Here is a 20931-nt window from a genome sequence, read left to right as displayed (position 1 = left end):
GAGATATTCTTCTAAAAATATATATATATCCACCAGAGTTTCTCCAAAATATGATCATGTGTATCTCTAAATAAAATAGACTAAACCAGTATGATTTAAATTGATAACTTTTATTCATAGTACTCAAATGATCAATCATTTGAAGACACAATATTAACTTTAATATCCAAATGATAATGACTTTAATTCTTTTGAAAAGGGTATGCACTATAGAAACGATCTCAAAAAGGATTCCTGGTTACGATGAATTAAAACTCAAATGTATAAATTTCAGTATATAGGGAATTCAGATTCCTCAAAACTATAAAAACTTTTGCAGTTATCCCCTGGAATTATGCTCACTTGATGTCAATTTTTGTATTAGAATACCTGAAGTAATTTCTTCACATCCATATAAGTGTACTCGATATAACTTTAATTTGGAAATTCTCCAATTATGACAAATAGTCCTCCCTCAAGCACTTTCGAATTTCTTCAAATTATTTCACTTCTTTCAGATACATTTAAATTAGCTACATCGATGTGTCATATATTAGTTACAAATAGAAATAACACAAATATTATTTGGCGAATATGGCTTTTGACCATCTCCTCAAAAGCAAAACTGTATTATTATTATGTTGTATAACACTCACTAAGTTTTTAATTCGATTAAGAATTCATTGAAGATATAATTATTGCAAGAAAATCATTATATATGAAGGGATTGTGAAACTGGAATGAAAGTGCATGATATAAAAACACTAGATGAAGAAAAAATTTGAGGAGAAACAAAGGAGACTTGCGAGTGCCTTTAGATCTGGTTGATGGGCTAAAATTATAAAAAGGTGTGACTGCAAATACTAATATATTTTTCAAGAACTGAATAATACTAAGAAATGGTCTGATTTAGGGAAAGCATATATTTACATAATATAAAAAGCATTTCACACAAGATGATATGAAAAAATTATTCATTTTGATGAAAAATTATTTGTAATTGAATAGAAATTTAGGTGATTCTGTAAGTGTAAACATTATTTGGAGGCATTAAGGCATATATTTCATGGTTTTATTTTTATATATTATTATTAGATTTAGATAATTTTCATTTGTATTTTATTTTTAAAAATTATTTTTGGAAAATAGATTATAAATAACATGACATTCAAATTTTATCATGGCATGAGAAAATACTCCACGGATTCATTTTATTTAAAAACAATCATGCACATTAGTTAGAACTACAACATTTGAAATCACATAAGCTTTGTCTTTAAACTTTAAAAAACATTTCCAAACGAATTTGATCTTCGATATGATATAAACTAGGACGACTTATACAAATTGAAAAAAAATGAGATTAATTAATTCATTTAAATTAAAACCATCGTCTCATTAAATAAGCATCTAAGAGTTGGTAAGCACATGTTTATGAATGTATTTATAATATTAAGACATGTTAGCTATTTTTGGGTGAATATAAACAATTTCACCACAGATAATCAAGGAATTCAAGAAAATTTAAGGATGAATTTCCTAATGTATATAAATTGAACACTTCTTTTGGGGTCCCTGTCCTTTATTTATCGATATCTTCTACCCCACATATGATGAACAACAAAGTGGAGCTACATCAAGATATGATTACTGATAAAGGTAGATAGATTTTTCATGGAGGGAATTTAAAATTTAAATTTTGAATTGAAATTTATGTCTAAAAAACTATAATGATTCAGAATCAATTCCATATCATTGGATATTAGACACATTATAGCATCGATTTCATACATTCAGATAAATGTTCAACACTTTCAATATAATATTCCAATATGAAAATTTTATGGCAACTTATTATAATAAGAGTGGGGATACTTATTTTTAGATTTTCTAAATCAAAATTATTTTAATAATATTTTTTTGTAAAAAGTCTTGGTAAATGATATGGGTTATTTTATAAAGCTATTTATCAAGCTTTTAAGAAATGTAATAATTAAAAACTGAAATAAAATGTCACATAATAATATTATAAATTTATCAGTATTGAAATGCAATGATTAAGTTGATCACTTCTTAATTAATATATAAATAAGATAATATTAGTAAAAAAGTAAAATTTGGTTGCCTATTAATCACAATATATGCTCTTTGTTATCTATAAATCATCTTTATTTTCTGTACTGAAATCATGTATGTAAAACTTTAATGGTTAATTCTGTAAGATGGGGACCGAATGTTTTATAATCAATTATTTGAATTTATATGTATTAAATGAATTATTTAATTACATTTTAAAAGATAACTTTTTTAGAAAAAAATGTTTACATAATTCTGAAAGAAACAGTATCTATACTTAGCACTCTTTTGATGGAACATTTGATATATATACCTTTATTTCATCTAAAACCAACGGGTCGAGATGTCATCTAAAGATTATCTTTTCTCCGTACACATTAAATTTTAATATTTTTATTGATGAAAATAAGCTTTAGTGATGTTTAAAAAGTGATTTTTTAAAAAATAATTAAATATATATACATAATAAAATGTTTTATAATCAAATGATTTGAGTTGATATCAAAGCCTAATCTAATCCTATGATGAAAGATCTTAGAGTATTGGCCCCTCCAATTACAATATCACACACAAATAGACAAATCTAATCCTATGATGAAAGATCTTTGAAAGAGGTTTGAAGTTTCTATCATCTGTTGAAAGTGTCTCTCCAGAGGCACCCTTCCAAAGATTCAATCACCCATAAGCCTACATTTCTTTTTTATACAGATATATTTATATATATAAATTTGCAATGTGATTTTTTGGTACAAGAACGAGGGATATCAGTATTAAATGACTATGTCTTGGATACATCATCAATAAACTGATTTAATTCTTTCTGAAGTTTCTGAAATAATTTGCAAACAGCCTGATAAATGTGGGTCACTTTGTAGGAAAAAATATGAAGTGAACTAAAAATAAACAGATCATCAAGAGTCACTTTTTTTTGTTTGCTTTACATGATTTAAAGAAACTACAATGAAACCTGAATCAATGAAAATAATTTACATGCAACAAATTATATAAGTTAATATGTATTCAAATGATCTTGATTTAAAATATAATTTTTACCAATTGGGTTAAGATTGGTGCATTTTAGGATCTTCATTTATACTTAAGAGTTAATAAATATTTTTGTTCTTATATCTTTTAAGTCAGTGAATACATATTAACTTATGCATTGTACAGAATACAATATTGAAAACACAAATAAGATGATTTCAGCTGACATTGTTACTATTTTGTAATTCTCTTAACCTTTCCTCAATTGAATATTAATGTTAGATACAATTGAGGATGTGGCATCAAAAAATTTTAACTGCAATAAGGTTGACTAAATTCTTTACTTTATTATATTAATATTAAAGTAAACTTATGAAATTAGCCAAATGCCACTATCAGAATCATCCAACATTGGCAACAATATATTTCACACGTATTATAATATTAAAAAATTAATATGGGTTAAAAGTCTTATCAGAATATAAAAATATCACAGATATTCATTTTAGGAAGTGTCTATAAAATTTCGGGGGTTTGATTTGACGTCAGGTGTAAGGGAATATGTCAGTTTGAAGATGCAGTGTCCTGTCAATCTACTCTCTTATTTCGTGCTTACTCCATCATATGTATTTCCTATTTGGAATACGGTAAAATATATTGAGGGAATCATTCTAGACCTTCATTTCATATCTTTGAAGGCATCTAATACTTTTTGTAATGTATCTCAATAAGCGATGCTTTAATTGTACTTTTTTATGAGAAAAAATAGTGCTATATTAAACTTTTCCTTAATACTAACTATATATTACATGAATTTAATTGTAAAAAAAAAATATATTACATGAATTTAACAAAAATATAGTGGATGTCAATTATGGATATACTAACGAATTATTTGGGCATTAGCATAAGTTTGGCCTGGTCATATATGCAGGTGGGATGAGTACCACAAAAAAACAATATGTTAATGGCAGAAAAATCTGGGCCTAATGCAACATATTTCTTTATTATTTTCAATAATTTTCTATTAGTGGAGGATTTATTAGTGTTTGATCTAGCTTTTCCCCATAACAAAACTATAATTTAATGTGAGTGGTTCTTGACCATGATCACCAAATATCTCCATTAATGCTTTAATTGTACTCCTAAAAGAATCATACATCTTCATTACACTAATAAAACAATATTTTTCATAACTATAATGACATGAAATCCATTTTAAAGTGAAGGGGATTGTCATGGTTTTGAAATTCTGACCTTACCAGGAGAATCCATAGCTTAAAACACTAATGAGAAACTCAGCACCCAATTTAGATGCCCGCTCTCAGTATGCACATTGTAATATTTGACCCTTCCTTCAGGGGAGCTGAATTTGATATCAATGTTTCACCACTACACAAAGTTCTGGGCACTTCAAATGCATCCCTTTCCAAAAAGAGTTCTTCAACTACATTCTACATTAAAAGAACCTAAATGCTAACCAATTTTTGAAATATCTAGGGAAAAGGCTGACAATTTGGTGCAAAAATATTTTTTAAAAATACTTTTAAGAATATCCTAAACATTGATAAGCCTTCTCCAATGACATGTTAAAAGTGAAAGTCAAAGGGGCCTTGAGCATGGAAACTACCTCACTCACTACAATTAGGTATGATCAAGGCAATCTCTTGCAGCTCTCTTATAATAAAATTCCCCTAAAAAAATCTTATTTATGGGTAAAAATATTCATTAAAATTAAAAAAATCACGTCATTTTATCAAAAATATTAGCTGATTTAAACTGATGCCTACCTCAGTGGGTGACTTCTATATTAAAAAATAAAAAGAGTGCTAAGCTCATCATAATTATCAAAATAATCAATATAAAAAAAAATAATAAAATGGAAAAAATCAAGCATTTAGAAGAAGGCTCCAATCTTCCTACCATTCTTTGAACTGTTAAGTCCAAATATATTTAAGAAGAAGATCAATCTTTCTACCATTCTGAAAACTGTTATAGTGCGATACTCATAAGGTTGGGTCGCCAAGTGGTGTTGATGGACTTACTTGGATACTGGGGAGATCCATGTCTCGCTCATAGAAGAAGATTACGCGCACTAGCTTCAATACATGTTACGAAGTAAGTGCAAGAACTCCGGCTTTTCCGCGCACACGGAGGTTTTCAGCGCACGCGGAGGCTTCCGCAATGAATCGGATCAGTTCGGGTCCCTGTCCCTACCAATTCCGATCAACAACTTGGAGGTATGGCTGATTGGCTTAAGGCATTGGTTTGATAAATCGACATACAAGAAGATTGTATCATGGGTTTGAATTCCATTTCCTCTGGCACGAAAGTTGAACAGGCGGGCAAAACAAAATGACGTGAGATAAAACTTGGAACCTGGGGGATTACTTGACTTAGTGATTGGACGGAGATCCACTTTTTTATTGCAGAACGTCTATTTTTTTCCAATTACTAAGTGACTTTACTTTGTAACCTTTGTTGATTATCTTTTGAGAAATCAGAACCATTGGAACCTGGCCTGGTCTGCTCTCGGTTCTTGAGCAAGCTCCTCCACCGCGGGTAGGGTGCAATTTTTTGTATGAAGAAAATATACTTCAGAAAAGTGGTTCAGGTAGCTCAGCTGGTTAGAGCAAAGGACTGAAAATCCTTGTGTTAGTGGTTGGAATCCACTTCTAAGCAGAAAACATAACCGAGAGCAAGTCTAGTTGTTTTTAAATGAAACCGAATGGAGGGGCGACTTTAGGAGGTCACGAAAAAGAAAACATAAGGATAACTTCTTGCGTTCCAGCTTCGCGTGCTTTTGCTTTTCAGCCTTCGTTTGCGGAGTGAGACGAGGTGTAGTGCAGTCTGGTCAGTGATAAGCCGAAAATAGGGGTAAAAATTATGAATTTTTAGCCCTTGTCGTTGTGAATTTTTGGCTTATGCAATAAAATTTATAAAAACTCAACTTAAGACGTATAGTGATAAGTATGAGTGTCGTCCAAGGGAGGCAAGTAGGAATTTCAATTTAATTTTCTTTTTGGTGTTTTAAATCCTAATTAGAGTGAATTTGATCTTCAATGAGGATCAAGTCACCCTAATTAGATGAGAATTTAGAGAGGGGGATAGAAGAGGTGAGAAGAGTAGAAGAATTACGGGCTCTAAATTTGCTTCCGTGATCCTAATTAAAGGATCCGAGAAGTCAATTAGAGAGGTTTAAAGAGGGTTCTTAAAGTGAGTTTGGTTGATTTTTGCAAACAGATAATTCAGAACTAAAATGGGAAATTTAGTATCCTAAGAATTAAAACTAATTTTTTTTAGAGTTTTCTTTTGGAATGCAATTGAATGCCCAGGTAAATTCCTTAATTTCTCCTCTCAATCCTAATCAGGCCTTGTACATGCCACTCAAGCCAAGAGATTTAGAAATTCAGATCAGAATGGAGATGCATAAAAGTTTGAATACAATGAGAGAAAAAAATACCAAAACTGTTGATCCAGGCTGGTACTCCTCGCTGTCTTGCATCTGTGATGAAGCACCCTCCAGAATGAGCTCCCCCTCTCGAAATTCAGCTTTTATACCTAGGTCACATGGTGAAAATCACCATTTTACCCCTGTTTAGTATTTAATATTTATCTATCAATGTAGGCTAGATCTGAATAATCCAACCATACAGATAGAAAGAGGGGATCAAGACGAGAAAATCCATAAAAAAATCATCTCAATCGGACTTCAGGATCAAAAGTTATTAATAAATCAATTTTAACCAATTTTAGCCATTGGATTAAAGTTTGATTTATTTAATAATACACGCCATGACGTGTCGACAGCCCATTGGCTGTGACGTTTTAAATTCTTTTGGTGGGTGCTCTCTCGTGGGCCACGTACCCCCTGCGAAAAAAAAGAAAACATAAGAAAAATTGAAAGTGCGGAAAATGCATACGTATCACTGTGCGCCCTTGCGTGCGTCTGGTCGCAGGAAGACCCGCTGAGAAGTCGCCACGTCACCCCCCGTGCGAGCGCTTCGCATGCGCCGCACGGGCGGTGAACTTACCGTCCGCACCCTCTCTTTCTTCAAAATCCATTCGATCCGCATCCGACGGCCACCGATGCGCCACGTCGCCCCCGCCAAGCTTCTTTCTGACTTTTTGCGCGAAACCCCTTACAAATCATTCTTTTGCAAATAAACGCCGCTCAAATGTATTTATACATATATCCTTTTTCGTCTTCTCTCTCCTCTGATTTTCTTTAAAATATTAAAACAATTAATAATGGAATTGCAATAAAACCCTGAATGATTTTAAATAGGATCTTTACGCCTGCAATGGCGGAGACCGTTTTGGGTCTTTTGCAAAAACATTGCAAAAAGGCCCCGAAAAGTCTAGAAATTGTATAAATACATTTTTTTCTCTTATAAATATGCCATTTTTTAATAGAATAAATGCATTTCTTCTTGAAATAAATCCCAAAAAAATCCTCGAAATTCGTAAAAAATTCTAGAAAATTCCAGAAAAATCACTCATTCATTCCCATGCTGATAAATGTCGAAATAAAATATTAAATATGCCATTTTCATCCCAAAATAATTATTTTGAGCTTCAACAAATCCTTAAAAATTCATATAATTAACAGAAAATTAGGGAAAAATCAGAAATTACTTGAAAACATTATTTTCGTGTAAATGTATTATAACAGCCCAATTTTAAACTCTTTAAATGCATAAAATCATGCTAATAACATGAAATAAAGACCAAAATTAGGGTGTTATCAGTCAGCGCATCTGTTTTGGGTACAGAGGGCCATAGGTTTGAATCCTGCCACCTTGATGTTCAGTCAGCTATTCAAAAATTAATTACGACTAAGTAAACTTACTAGCCTAAAAACTATTTTATGGTTATTGTTATTAATCTTATTCTGTAATTCCTAACTAGGGTAACGTGAAGTGTTAGGTAAATAACGATAAATGATGTTCAGCTAACAAAACTCTTTCAAGAAATGAAATACTTTTATTAAGGGATGAGGCGCAAGTTTACGAGTGCGGACTTGTCTTTATCGGGTTGGTAGTTTACTATTTACAATACCTTACCTGTGGGGCTGCTGCCAGCCCTACTTCATAGGCATCTACTTATCATGCACTATGGAGAGAAAACCAGCAATTTTATAACATTCTATCAATGAATGATAAGCATCAGCAAATTAACTAAACTGAGGCACGAGTTTACGAGCGGGTTCGACAGCACGACTTTAGGAGCTGCATATCTCTATAACATTTCTGCTTGAAAAAGATCATGAGTTAACAAGACACAGTTCTTCCAGTTCTTTTAGAACCAAAAAATCTTCTTCTTCAATCATTCTAGGCAGCTCAGTTAATCTGTAAATATCTTAGAAATTATCTTATAAACAACGAGAGGTGATGCTAATCATTGAGGTTATCCAGCGGATAAATGAAGGTGATGCTGATCACTCATTTATCAGAAGAAGAATGATTAATTTTGATCAGAAGAACAGATCCAGAAAACCATGAAGAAAGAAAGAGAGTCTTGCATCTATAATGGATATAGAAACAGTCTCCCAACAGGCATAATAAGATGCCAATAAATCCATTTGGTCCCGGGACGCTATCCGCCGACAAGGTCACAAAGTGAATTGATCAAATAGAGTGAAAAGCAACATGTTGTCATCCTCCTCAGCCACCCATGATGGAATATAAGCCATTCAGTTATTTCTTAATTCACAAATTGTGAATTGACTTCGTTTCTTCTCCCGCTCGTAAACTCCCCCCACAGAGCATGCTGTTGAGAAAATAGTTGAATAGTAAGAAGAGCATGTCCAGATCAGTCACTTTGTTGTGCGCCTTGCTCATCATAAATCTTTACTTCGTAACCTTTGTAACCTTCAGAACCTCTTTTATTATGTGGGTTGTCACCAGAAATTTTCTTTCCTTAAGATGTCTAAGTGTTTTCTTGCCAAGGGAAGGGTACAGTTCATGATTGTGCTGGCACTTTCACTTGAGGACTTCATCCTCACCTCAGATTGATATATCTTTTTTTAAACTCCATTATTTAATTTCTTCGTTTGTAAACTTTCCCCCCCTCATACACTCACGCCTTTATTTCTTTATTTTCTTTTTTTATTTCTTTCGCTCCCGCTCCATCACTTCGCTCCTAAAGTGGTGCCTTCGGTTATGAAATAAAGAACAGAAGAAGAAAGAAGATTAAAATAAATGAAATAAAATAATAAAACATAAAAGAGAGGCTAAGCACCGGCTGAGCATGGGCTGGAATATATCAGCTATTATCAATCAGGATGTCAAGTCCACATCTCCTGAAATCGAAAAGGTCGAGGTTATGAGATACATTTATGTTAAGTCTCCAATGTTATGAGGTTATCCAAGTTATTCCGAAGGATAACTTGACTTCATAAACTTTGTTTTGGTAATGTTATCCGAAGGATAAACTCGGCAGAGGAGTAGAAGTGATGTTCCCCTTCAGTCCGCATGCGTGTGCCTATCGTTACCTACCGTAGGACCTTCGTCCCCGAAGCGAAGAAAGATGTTTTTCTTTTAATTAGAAAAAATGTAATCTTCAGATAAAGTTATCCTCTCCTGGCCCAGTAGTTCCACAACTACTATTGTGGTTGTTTGATAATCTCAATTTTAGTGTTAAAATTCATCGTCGGTAGTTGAGATTATTCAATAAAAATATCTTTAATCCTACTTAAAAATACGTAGTTAGTGGTGAGTACAGTTCGTCTCCATAGGGAACGATGATCATAGAATTGCTTTATTCTACTGGTGATGATTGACGAGAAAATCAACGAAAACAAGATTCGAGGACGTGAGCTAGTGATATTGATAAAACATACGTAATTGTAAGCTAATTTAACTTAAAGAAAAGGGTAAGTGATTATGATGGATATGACGATGAACGACGGTGTGAACGAAGATAGTAATTGGATGTGGAGTATTATGGTAGTGATGATGAAATGAAGTGAAACGAGAGTAGATAATTGTGCTAGTATGATTATAAACCCTAAATTTGTTAACTTTAGTGACTGGAAAGAGACAACGTAAGGCGAAGACGCTTACCTTAGATCCTTACATTCTGCCAGGGTCACGGCGATTTACGAGTGCCGGTAAGCTCCCCCTCTTCTCAAATGCTTCTTCCCACACTCTCAGGACACCAAGAACAGTCTTAATGGATCTCAAAACTCACTATCTTTCAATCAGCCCACACAAGTAGGAAGCAAGTTCAAGATGAATTTTATAATGATACGGGCCTTTATTTATAGATTGAAGGGTATGGATAGAAAGAGGAGGGGAGACGAAGCAATGCTGAAAATTTTAGCTAAATCGGAAGTAGATCAAAAGTTATGGCAGTTTAAAATGAAGAAATCCTAGCCATTAATATTTTCTCTCTCCTCATCATCGCCAGCATTTTCCGTTTCTACTAAAGATTCCAATCGCTTCAGATTTCGTGTCCCATTGTATTCCGTGTCGCATTGTATTCCGTGTGCTTGTGTCATTTTCCACGCCACGGGCACCTAGGAAAACAAAAAGACAAAAGAAGAAAAAGACAAAACGAGAAATGAATAAAGAAAATAAAGAGAGGCTTCGTGGCTGATGTGGCAGCGCGTCAGCGCGCTAATGATTTTTTTTCTTTTTTATCGTTTGGTGGACGCGCGTGTGCCACGTCGCCGCCGTCAGAATCAAAAGAGAGAGAATGGTAAAGTATATTTTTGTCCTTTTTTGCCACGGGCTTCGCAGCATTTATTGCGAAAAAAAGAGTTCCTTTTTTTTCGTTCGGCCACGTCACCCTGCGCAGAAACATAAGAAAAAATGGCATCGTTATTTTTGACTGCAATCATCGCTTCGCGAATCGCAATGCGATGATTACGTGCTGAAATGATTGGTTGTCGCCAATCATTCAAATGACTTCTTATTCATCGCCGTTCGACGAATCAAACGGTGACGGGTGCACAAAATAAAAGGGCTTTTAAAATAAATGTAAAATATTCAAAAATCCATAGTAATTAAAATTAAAGCCCAAAATATACATATAAATATATATTTCGACTTGGAAAAATCATATCTTTACAAATTTAATGTTTTAGAAAAATCATATCTTTCATTCTAGACTAAAATCATATCTTTCCAAATTTGGGATTTAGAAAAATCATATCTTTCATTCTAGAAAAATAATATATTTCTAGAATGAAAAATTCCAGAAAAATCATACTGTCTCAAAAATTATATTCTTTTAGAATCTATGGTTAGAAAAATCCCAAAAGTGTAGAAAATTCATAAAATCATTCTAGAAATAGATTTAATAATTTTAATCTTGATAAAATGCAAATATGAGTGATTTGATGCAAATAAACATGTAAATATGATCATATAAGGTACTAAAAATGTATGTTATCATTGTTGCCAACGGGGATCCCCCATTCTGAAGGGTAACAGGGCCAGCCGTTAGGTCCAAAGTTGTATGCCACTATTGTGGTGCCGATAGAGTCACTACTTCAGTGCCGTTATGGGACATTTCAGGCTTAGCATCTATTTCTTATATATCGCTCCACACCCAGAAGAGGGATGTGTACCTCCAGCAACAACAAGAATGGAACCATAGGCTCCTATGCTGGGAGTTGGGTATAGGTCTAACCACCTAAACTCCCCCTTTCTGGCATGCTTTAGTTCTTATAGTCTCTCGACGACGGGAATGGGAGATTACAGGTAAACCAAATGCTTTGCGAACCACCATTTTTTTGCACTTAAATCACCCTTGTAAAGAGGCCCACTCCAATCCCATTGATGTCCAATAGCTTTTATAATATGGCTGGATCTACTACTCCCTCGTCCATGGAGTATAAAAGATAAAATGATGGTATAGCAATGAACATTGGGATGATACGTGGAAATATGGTCCGAATATTCTCGATAGTAGTCCCATGAACAATCCTTGTGGGATTGGATTAGTTTGCTTGTAGAAATACCATAAAACAGAAACCAACATCCGTGATACAAAAATCAAAATAATAATGAGGAAGAAAAAGGTATCGTGATGTAAGTCATTTATTCCTTGCATAATAGGTGTTGTTGTGTCTTGAGATCCTGATTGCCATGGTTCTACTGCATCACAAGGAGCGATTGTGAGGAAGATCTTTTTTAGAACTAGAACAATCATTTGGTTCCATCTGTTTCTTCTCTGCAACTCCCATAAAAATAGAGAGATTTGTTCCGAGTAGGCATTGGTAGTTCCAACCAAGAAAGCTTCTGAGGCGCAACTTTAGGAGGGGGGGCGTGAGGAGCGGAAGCGAAGGTTATATATGTTATTTTTAGCATAAAATGTTATCTTTAGATAAGTTATAAAGTCAAATTAAAGAAATTATTTTTTGAACATAAAGCTGAACCAAAGATGAGTACACAGAAAACAGAGCCCAATTTAGAACTTCCCAACATTATTTTTTGTTAATTCTTCTACGATGATTCAGCTCCTGAACCAGCAAGCTTCTACGCTGAAGAAGACAGGTCGACGCTGAAAGGTTCTGCAAGAAGATTTTTTAGAATCAGATAACCCGCTCGTTCGCCCCTTTGGTGACTTTGGTAACGAAGTAAACGGGGTGGATTAGCTTCCAGAGAAAGAGTTCTTGCAAAACCTTCGGAACCTTAAATAGAGTTAAAAGGGCTAGGTTGCGAAGGAAGGCACATAGCACTTGAGCTTGAGCATTTTTTATTATTATTATTTATTTCTTTATCTTTACCTTGATTTACTTGACTTCTGATAATTTTTTACTCTTTCTTTACTTTTATTTTGACTTTTGTTTCTATCAGAACATTCTAAAAGAACATGTTCTTTACTTCGCTCCTAAATACTCGTAAATTCACGCCTAAATCTGAATCTTCATCTTCACGCTCCTAAAGTTGGGCCTTCATCTTAATCTTTGTGCTCGTAAACTCGCGCCTTCAGATTAATCTTCGTGCTTGTAAACTGGCGTCTGAATCTTAATATTCACACTCCTAAAGTCACGCCTGAATCTTAATTGACTTCGTAACATTCATCTTCATTAACTTCGTAACCCGCTCGTAAACTCGTGCCTTATCTTCATTCAATATAAGTTTATTTCCAAATTATCCGCTGGATAATGTTCTTCAATATTATTTTTTTGAGAAGGCTTATTTTATTGATCTGCTGCTCCGTCGCTTCTTTGCTTTGCTCCTAAAGTCACGCCTCGAACAAGCAAGTCAAGCTGCAATAGATGCTCCTGAGACCGTCTATACTTCAGAAGAGAAGAATGAAAGATAGGAAGGTTTGGAACCCTCGACTAACGAATGAACAAAAAAATCGGCATGTCATTGACCCCCCCTTTTGTGAAAAGCCAAGACTTGATTGAGTTGCTGAAATCCTTTCACCTTAAAGTCTAACATGGTCGTATCAAGTTTTGAAAGAATGGACACAAGAATCTCCCCGTTATTCCCATCTTTTAAGCCAGTTAAGCAGAAACTCCACCCACCTAAAGATAAATTAAAAAGTTGTCAAATTATTTTGTAACCTGCAAGTCTCTGAATATCCCACTTGGTATTGAAAATAATGTACGTCTCCTAAAGTCGGCCCTTATGTGTGTATGGGAGTTGGGATGTGCATCGACTTTAGAAAGATAAATAATGAACAATGATGACTTTCCACTTCTCTTCTTATTTTCATTATGTTAAAAATAAAATAACCTTGTTTGTTGACAACACCGCAGGTTCTGAAAGAATGATTGTCATTCATGGATGGATTCGTTGGATATAACCAGATGTTGATAACAGAGGTTCTGAAAGAAAGAAGACGTCATTCTTTACAACAACTATAATAAAGGTTCTTAGGGTCTGTTAATAAAGAACGTTACAAAGTAAATGAATGATTTATCAGAAATATCAGTAAATGCTAATCTTACTTCTATACACCGAAGCCTTTTTTGATGAAGGTTCTGAGGTTATCCAACGTTCTGAAGAGCCGACTTTGGGTGCGACTTTAGGAGTGGGGGAAAACGATGATACGTTACGAAGCTGATAAATAAGTCAAAAAATAAGTAAATAAGGAAAGTAAAAACGAAGTCAAAAAAGGCTGGTGCCACTACTAAGAAATGACAGGGGGCTATGACTTCGATCTTTCAAGATATGATGCACATGAGTTCTATGTTGATGATATTCTTTCTAAGTCTTGGACTCGAGAAGACCATCTCATTAATCTTAAAAATGTTTTATGTAAACATAAACACTAACTAATGTATGTGTTTTTGGAGCAGGAAAGCTCCTTGGATTCTCTGTTAGTCGGAGAGAGATTGAGATTATCCGAGTAAAGCTTTGGTTCAGCATCTTAAAGTTCTGCCACCAATGTTATGAAACAAAAGAGATTAGGGGATTTTTTTTACGAATCCAATATTTGAGCCGATTCATTGTACAGCTTATGCCTTGTGAAATGCTGTCCCGGGTGCACTCGATTCACCGCCAACCACACTAAAGGAACCACTTTATTCATGCAGAGGTAACAAAGTTATCCCCAAATATCTGAATGTGAATGGAAGGTTCCGAAGGCACGAGATTACGAGTGGGTAAACATAACCTTTGAAAAGTTTCAACAATTGTCAAGGTCGATGAAATCGGCTCAGTCTAACAAAGCCATTGGTACTCAACTAGAGCAGTTAGAATTATTAGCGAGCATGTGTCCCAGTGGCAGACATGTCCCAGCTCCCATGGTAGTCAAATTCTTTACTTCTTTGCTCGTCTGCTCGTAAACTCGCGCCTAAAGTCGCCCCTTCGGAAAACCTTCAGAATTTGCATAACATAAGTTCTTGTAGAACCTTGTATCATAGGTAAGGTTCAGCATGGATGAAATGACTTCTTTTTCTCATCGCTTCACTCCGTTCCCGCTCACTCGCACCTTCTTTTTTATCAAATTGTTGTTTTTTGTATACCTACCAACTCTATTAAGTAAAGCAAAACCTCTAAGGGAGCACGATATGTTGTAGTAGAACTGCATGATGAACTTGGTGGCCAACTCAGCGAATGTTGGAATGGATTCGGCTGGGGGTTAGGTTGGTAAGCCAGTCTAATGCTGCCCCAAAAAGATTTCATTGGAATAAGCGGATAAGGTTTGCATCGTTGCCAGTGAATTCCGTGCAGTAATGGATCAGGTGAGCTGAATCCGCCCAGGCTTGCCTGAACCCATTGTCACGATGGAATGTTTACTTTGTAACAAAAAGTTAAAGGAGAAATTGACGTCTTTGCTCGTCACGCTGTCGCTTCTACGCTCCTAAAGTCAAGTGGATGCTTTCTTGCATTTAGCAATTCAGCCACTTGCTCTTGCAACCACTTAGACATTAGGAGATCGGCCTGATGAGGGCGCACTGCAAGCCCCTATTTGTAAGGCATTGGAGTAGGTCTTTCATATATATAAAAAAGTGATAATTATTAGAAACCCCAATTATGACATCACTTCTCTCCCACTTCGTACCTCGGAGCGCACTGTTCTTATAGAGATAAAAGCAGAAGAAGATCAATTTTATGTTTCTGAATTAAAATTAGAACCTCAATCCGGAAGAGAAACATCAAGCAGTGACACCGGAAAGGTCAAGATTCAGAAGAAGGCGCGAGTTTACGATCGGGTTACAAAGTAAATGAAGATGAAAACTGAGCTTCTTTTCTATGTATGAAAACTGGATAAACCTTCAACGCTTCTTTCACCCCCTCCATCTGGATGGGTACTTATTACCCCATAATGCTAAAAAGGGTGGGGGACAGGCAAGCCAAACCTTTGATTGACCCGGACACATACATAAAAATTTATCGACGTCAAGAGATTTGAGACTCCGTAAGTCATTCAGTTAGTGCTTTCTTTTAGGGCTTGGCTTGGAATAAAAAAATGAAATACGAACAACCATGCTGGTTGTAATAGATTGACTTGAATGCGTCTTCTTGCAGAAGCATTCAAGTTCCATTTCAGGAAAGGTTCTCAAAGAATGATACTTTCTGGTTTGTTGAGCCCTACTTTGGTCTCTGGTTTGATGGTTGTATGTGCCAAAAATCCAGTACATTCCATTTCGTTTCCCATCCCAGTCTTTCGCGACACTTCAGGTTTACTTATATTTTTAGGTCTCAACTTGTCTGCTGTGATCTCCCCATAAGTTCATATAGGATCTATTGCCACTTCATTCCTATTCGTGGTTATGATGTTCAATATTCAAATAGCAGAGACTCACAAAGAAGTATTGCGCTATTTACCAGTGAGTGGTATTATTGGACTGATCATTTGGTGGGAAATGTTCTTCATTTTAGATAATGAAGCCATTCCATTACTACCAACCCACAGAAATATGACCTCTTTGAGATATACATTTTATGCTGGAAAGGTACGAAGGTGGATTAATTTGGAAACATTGGGCAATTTACTTTATACCTACTATTCCGTCCGGTTTTTGGTTCCTATTCTGATTTTATTAGTAGCCATGATTGGGGCTATAGTACTGACTATGCATAGGACTACAAAGGTGAAAATACAAGATGTATTCCGACAACATGCTATTTATTCTAGGAGGACTATAATGAGGAGGACGACAGACCAAATCGACATCTTGCTCACAAGGTTCTGATATCTCCGCTGGATAACATTGTTATGTAAACATAATCTTCATCAAGGTTACGAAGTAAAGTTGCTCCATCCAAACAAAGAGAGAAGATTTTTTTGCTGAAAGAAAAAGCTAGCTATGCTATAATAAAGGTATGAAGTATGCTACCAGTTAGGAATGTCGACTACAAGCAAGCTGGGGCTTGGCCACAAACACACAAAAGTGACCCTTATAAAGGATAATACATTCACCTTAAAAGGTATAATACTGTCTTGTTGTTTGGGTATTGAGATATGTTCTGGTATAATGTACTCCTTTGCTGGCTACACTAGAGCCAAAGGTTATAATCATACTGGATATTAGGATAATAATCACTAATACACAGTTGACCTTATAGGAAATAAGACTGAAATATTATCCTTATAGGGATTCATATCTTGATAGGTATTGATATATGTGTTGGTATACAGTAATCCCTTGCTGGCTAGATTAGAGCCAAAGGATATAATCATACTGGATATCCGTATATATAATGGTTTAGGGGGAAGTAAGATTAGAAGGTAGTTCAAGTAAAGCGGATTAACAGGCGCAAGTTTACGAGCGGCCACTTAGGAGCGGGAGCAAGAAATCAAGATTCATCTGCTAAGAAGTCAATGAAGATTAAGATTCATGTTACGAATTCAATTCAGATTAAGATGAATAAGGCACGGAACGATCAATTTCCAAGACTTTTCGTAACCCGATCTCATTATTTTTGGTATATAATCCATGCCGACGAACTTCGAGTACTCCTTGTCTTTAGGCGCGACGGCACGACTTTAGGAGTGGAGTAAAGATGACTGATTGGAGCTATCCGCAAGCGCCTTGGGGGTAGGTTATGAAAGAAACTCAGATGGGCCCAAACTTTTACTTCGTTTCTTTCATTTATCCGCTAGATAACCTCTCTATCATCCAGACAGATAAATAGACAGATAGGCCAACTATCTTTAAATGAAATAAAAAAGAGACTATACTAAAAATAAGATTGAAACAATGTCTAATACTTTGGATTAGAAAAGGGCTCCGCAGATGATGCGAAGATCTGGCACAGGCTCAGCTGGCTTGCTTCGACAAGGCCAAAAGCATAAGCTAAAGCTTTAGGTTCTACAAGAAAGATGGCTTGGAATGCTGGGTAGTACTCTTCATTGGTCACAACTATCTTGATCTGAGTGTTCTTAGTTACAACAATGGTGACACAAGCAAAGTAATCACTTGATACCGAACGCTGCTTTTCCTCAAGAGCAACTTAGCTGAGTTAGAACTCAGCCCGGCTGCAATAGAATAATTCACGTAGGCGGGGCAGTGAAGGATTTTGAATTAGAAGGGCATGCCTATCATCTACTAGCAGCTCTTGGACGTGGCAGGTTGGACTACCGAGTCTTTGCTAAAGGTGATGCCAATTATGGATAATTCTGCAAGGCGCGAGTTTACGAGCGGGGGCAAATTTATGAGCAAGGCACGAGTTTACGAGCATTTAGGTGCTTATGAGCAGGCGTGAGTTTTTACGAGCGGAAGCGATGAAGATGAATCTGAATGGAGCGTAACTGAAAGAAATGAAATAAAGAACCTCGCACGCTCCGGCTTTAAAGCTGCTTGTAGCACTAACAATAGCCCGGACCTTTTCCTTGAAACCTCATCACTGTACACAGGACTACTACGTCCAATCCTGGACTTAAGATATGATCGATCTTGTGTTGGGACTGGGGTGCGATATGCCGAAGTGAATATCGGATTCTGAGACGAGACCTCCACCTGATCCAACCTACTCTATTCAATATATTAAACTACTTTTCTGGCTGTCCCTTTTGTTTTGTATTTTAGATGGAGCAAGTTCTGAGGTGATGCTAATCACGGTACCCACGTTCTTCCGTGCTCGTAGGTTCCCTATGCCTCCCGACTAAGGTTCTTCAAGAGGTTAACTTCTTCTAGAACCATCGCTTCACTAATGTTTTGAGGTGTGAGTGAGAAAAAGTGACGCGCGACGTGCGAATTTAGGAGCTTCAAACTTTTCGGTATGTATTGCCCCCTAACTATAGATCAGATCCACTAGACGAGAAACTCAATTCCCCATTACTGCTAAGTCGTCGGACTTATCCACCAACGAAATTCGTGGAATTCCAGTTTGTGGATTGCGTTGAGGGAAATCTACCAAAGCTAGGGAGATAGATAGACTCCTTTCGTTCTGCTAAGGTTCAGCATATGAACTAAAGAAAAGGATTGCTTTTTTACCAGCGGCCTTTTTTTTTTGGGTACTGAGTCCTCTCACTACCAACCAGAAGACATCATCTGGCTGGGTCTTGCAGGTATCAACAACGATAAAAAAAACAACCAAAACAGCAACTAACTATGGCTCTTGGCCCAGAAAACATCCTAGACGTAGGGGAGATCTGAGCAATAGGGAACACCTAGATGACAACGCCCGTAGCAGTAAGAAGATCGAGAGGTCGTTCCGCCCCTTGTCCCCAAAGATAGGTAATGCGTTCTCATACAATCTGTTGCTCCAACTTAAATCTATAGGGCCTAGCTGGCGAGCAATCCCAGTCCGCGGCAGAGAACAAGACAGCAAGCAAGCGTACGTTTGTACACGTCTTCTCCACCAAGCACTTAAGTTTAAGGCTAACTGTAGGTCAGTGGCTACCTAAGGAAACTCCGATTCGATCCTCCCCACAAGCTGGGAGGCATCTACCTCATCCCGATCACAAGGAGAGGTTCACCATGATGGGGGATAAGGTACTTTCTTTCAAAACCTGAACGGAACGAATGAAAAGGGGACCATCCTTTTTGGGCATGCTCCTAACATTTAAGGATTAGTAGAGTTGGGTTTGTTTAGTGGACAGACAATGACAAATGACACTAAGTAGCGCCTTATCAGTTCTACGAAGCGTCCTCGGGGAGCTAAAGGTTATACCTTATCAGGGAACAGCGGTTCTTCTATGTAGAGACAAGCCCGCTCCTAAAGTGGCACCGTCGAGCTAAGTTACTATGCAACCGGTAGCGTAGTAGAATGAAGGCGGAGAACCGACTCTCTCTTATCACAAGCACTTTTATTTTCTTTCTTCTGATGAATCTGAATCTGAACTGATTCGTAACATTCTTCGTTCTGTTGCTTCTGCTCATAAATTTTTGCCTGAATCTAAAGATTCATTGCTCCTAAAGTCGCGCCTTCATCTTAATCTGAACGCTCCTAAAGTCGCGTCTGAATCTGAATCTTCACACTCCTAAGGTCGTGCCTTCATCTTCATCTGAACGCTCGTAAACTCGCGCCTTCATCTTAATATTGACACTCCTAAATTTGTGCCTGAATCTTAATATTCACGCTCCTAAAGTCGCCTGAATCTTAATCTTCATTGATTATTTTTTGCTTATTGCGCTGCTCCTTGCTTCTGCTCTTAGAGTTGCGCCTTGCAGAACGGTTATTAGTTCTTTGTTTCATTGTTTCTCCGCTGGATAACATTTTGAATTCTTGTTCAAAATAATATAACATTTGACTTCGTAATGTTTCATCGTTGATTCATCTTTACTTCGTATCGTAAACTCTTTTGCTCCTGCTTGCAAACTCGCATCTTTCAGAACATTTTTTGTGAAAAATAACATAACCTTCGCTCCTAAGTGTCATTGTTTCTTCGCTCCGCAAGCACCTACTAAAAAAAATAAAAGTAGGCACGCGTTTACAAGCGGACGCGAGTTTACGAGCGGGTTCTGATTTATCTTCATCGCTCCTAAAGTCGCACCTTTTATTTTGTGAATAACTAATTTAAATTTTGAAATAATTCAAGTAGGAAATAGGTCCTTAATAGCGTTGATGAACAAAGAAGAACCGCTGCTTAAAAGACAGCTATTTTATAGTTATAGGACAGCTTGACAAGCTATCTTTCCTCTTGATCTGAGGTGCAAAGAGAAACGTCTCTTTTTTCTTACTTCCACTTCATGATCGTGACCCGGAAAAGTTACTGACCAAGAATGAAAGAAAGTTGATGTTTACATAAGTAAATCACCCTAGCCTCGTAGGCCCACACCTGTGTAGAGTAGATCGTTCAACACCTGCGGCAAAAACCTATTTTTGACCAATTGGTCCAAGTATCATAGGCGACCGAACGGCCGCCCCCACTAATTACTAGACCGACCTGCTATAATAATTCCATAAACACCTAGCAAAGATATGGCAAACAAATAAGGTAGCCCTATGTTTGGATCTGACAATACCATACCATAATCAAAAGGTACAACAGCCCGAGAGACCAGACTTATCATAAATGTAGCCACTGGAG

General features: G+C 36.2%; 1 pseudogene; it reads left to right on the top strand.

Moving 5' to 3' along the window:
- The first annotated feature begins 16801 nt into the window (after positions 1–16801).
- Positions 16802–19382, top strand: LOC144702950 (uncharacterized; annotated as a pseudogene).
- Positions 19383–20931: the final 1549 nt, after the last annotated feature.

This window comes from Wolffia australiana, chromosome 5, assembly GCF_029677425.1.
Source record: "Wolffia australiana isolate 7733 chromosome 5, ASM2967742v1".
In the NCBI taxonomy this organism is placed as follows: domain Eukaryota; kingdom Viridiplantae; phylum Streptophyta; class Magnoliopsida; order Alismatales; family Araceae; genus Wolffia; species Wolffia australiana.
This window is presented reverse-complemented; position numbering and strand designations above follow the sequence as displayed.